Source organism: Tupaia chinensis, unplaced genomic scaffold (assembly GCF_000334495.1).
Source record: "Tupaia chinensis unplaced genomic scaffold, TupChi_1.0 Scaffold000018_1, whole genome shotgun sequence".
NCBI lineage: Eukaryota > Metazoa > Chordata > Mammalia > Scandentia > Tupaiidae > Tupaia > Tupaia belangeri.
The window spans coordinates 256022-258915 of NW_006159448.1; the positions used below are offsets into that span (position 1 = coordinate 256022).

Consider the following 2894-nt stretch of genomic DNA (forward strand, 5'->3'; position numbering starts at 1 on the left):
CCTCTGTTTGCATAAAACACACCATTATGAATCATGTGGTTTGAAATACTAGTATTAATTACTTCAGAGTAGATGTGTTGAGATAAGAATCATTATAAAGCAGAGTAGGGGAGAAAATAAGAATAGCCTATAGACATCTCACTCCCTGACCCAAAAATATACTGCAAAGCTATGGTAATCAAAACAGCATGGTACTGGCATAGAAACAGTCATGTGGACCAATGGAACAGAATAGAGTCCCCAGAAATAAGTTCCCAAACATACAGTCAATTGATTTTTGACAAGGAGTACCAGTTAATCAGTCAACTGTTTTTTGACAAGGGGTACCAGTTAATCCAGTGGGAAAAGAAAAACCTCTTTAGCAAATGGTGCTTGAAAAATTGGATTTCCACTTGCAGAAAGATGAATCGGAACCCCTACCTTTCACCTCTGACAAAAATCAAGTCAAAGTGAATCAAAGATCTAAATCTAAGACCTCAAACTATAAAACTGCTCCTGGAAAACACCGGGAAACTCTGAGAGACATTGGTGTAAAAAAAACTTCTTAAATAAGACCCCCAAAGCACAGTCGATAATCCCCAAAATAGACAAGTGGGATTACATCAGACTAAAAAGTTTCTGCATGGCAAAGGACACAGTAATTAGTGTGAATAGTCAGCCCTCAGAATGGGAAAATATTTTTGTAAACTATATGTCAAATAAGGGACTGATAATCAGAATTCGCAAGGAACTTAAGCAGTGATTCTGAAAAAAGACAATCAATCCTATTAAAAGATAGGAGAATGAGTTGAAAAAACCACTCTCTAGGAGGCGGCAAATCACTTATAAATGGCACTGAAGCAGGATCCGAAGCCTAAATTTCAGGAGGGTGAAAGAGTGCTGTGCTTTCATGGACCTCTCCTTTATGAAGCAAAGTGTGTGAAAGTTGCCATAAAGGATAAGCAAGTGAAATATTTTATACATTACAGTGGTTGGAATAAAAATCGGGAAGAATGGGTTCCAGAGAGCAGAGTACTCAAATACGTGGACACCAATCTGCAGAAACAGCAAGAACTTCAAAAAGCCAATCAGGAGCAGTGTGCAGAGGGCAAGATGAGAGGAGCTGCGCCAAGAAAGAAGACATCTGGTCTGCAGCAGAAAAATGTTGAAGTGAAAACAAAAAAGAACAAACAGAAAACACCTGGGAATGGAGATGGCGGCAGTACCAGTGAGACACCTCGGCCTCCTCGGAAGAAAAGGACACCTCACCCTCCTTGGAAAAACAGTAGATCCTACTGTTGAAAATGAGGAAACATTCATGAACAGAGTTGAAGTTAAAGTGAAGATTCCCCAAGAACTAAAACCATGGCTTGTTGATGACTGGGACTTAATTACCCGGCAAAAACAGCTCTTTTATCTTCCTGCTAAGAAGAATGTGGATTCCATACTGGAGGATTATGCAAATTATAAGAAATCTCGGAAAATAAGGAGTATGCTGTGAATGAAGTTGTGGCAGGTATAAAAGAATACTTCACCGTCATGTTGGGCTCTCAGCTGCTCTACAAGTTTGAGAGACCACAGTATGCTGAGATCCTTGCAGATCACCCTGATGCGCCCATGTCCCGGGTGTTTGGAGCACCTCATCTACTGAGATTATTTGTACGGATTGGTGCGATGTTGGCCTATTTACCTCTTGATGAGAAGAGCCTTGCTGTATTACTGAATTATCTTCACGATTTCCTAAAGTACCTGGCAAAGAATTCTGCAACTTTGTTTAGTGCCAGCGATTATGAAGTGGCTCCCCCAGAGTACCATCGGAAAGCTGTGTGAGGGGCTCACTCGCTCATCTGTGTTTGGATCTCTGTAAACACATTTTTGTTCTTAGTCCTTCTCTTGTACAAACTATGTACTTTGAAGATGTTAGTGTACAACAGAATTGATGTTTGTTTCTGTTTGATTTTAAACAGAGAAAATAAAAGGGGCTCGGCTCCTTTTTCCTTTTCTTTCTTTTCATTTCAAAGTTGCTACCAGTGTATTCAATGACGGACAACAGAAACATGCGGTAGAGTGTTTAATTGCCTAGTTGGCAAAGCTGCTTTGAATGCTGGTGGTTCTATTCCTTTGACACTACGCACTTTTATAATATGTGTTAATGCTATATGACAAAATGCTCTGATTCCTAGTGCCAAAGGTTCTATTCAGTGTATATAACTGAACACAATTACCCATTCGTGCTCCTTTTTTTGTTTTTTAATGTTGGCAATTATTAATCCCAGGAAAAGACTGAAAAAAGAAATGTAGTCATTGTATCCTAAAGATTCAGCACTGGACCTGTGCATAATTACTTTAATAAATCCATATGTTCCATGGTTTTGTATTTGTGTCTAATGCACGTTTTAACATGGTAGACACAATGCATTGTGTAGCTACAGTTTTCTGAAGTCGATCTTTTAGGAATTGTTTTTCAGATCTTCAATAAATTTTTTCTTTAAACTTCAAAAATAAAAAAAAACCACTCTCTAAAGATGACATATGAATAGCTAAAAGACATATGAAAATACTCTCAACATCCCTCATTGTAAGGGAAATGCAGATGAAAACAACAACGAGATACCACCTAACCCCAGTCAGAAAGACTAAGCTTAAAAATAAAAAACAAAAAATGATGGGACCAGCAGTTAGCGTAATGGCTATGTCGCTGGACTCCCACGTAGTTGACTGTAGTTCGCGTCCCAGACCTGGTGGCTTAAAACTCATGCCGGGCGCATGTGTGTGCATGCCCAAGATCCCGAGAGGAGAACGGAGGAGAAGGAATTGCAACGTGGCCATCCCCCCTGGGGGGTGATTTTTTGCTTTCTGTCTCTCTGTCTCTCTCTGTCTGTCTGGCGAGCGCACGGGCCCTATAGCAAAAACCT

General features: G+C 39.9%; 1 pseudogene; it reads left to right on the forward strand.

Annotated features, from left to right (window-relative positions):
- The first annotated feature begins 813 nt into the window (after positions 1-813).
- Positions 814-1958, forward strand: LOC102487723 (mortality factor 4-like protein 1 pseudogene; annotated as a pseudogene).
- The last annotated feature ends 936 nt before the right edge of the window (positions 1959-2894 follow it).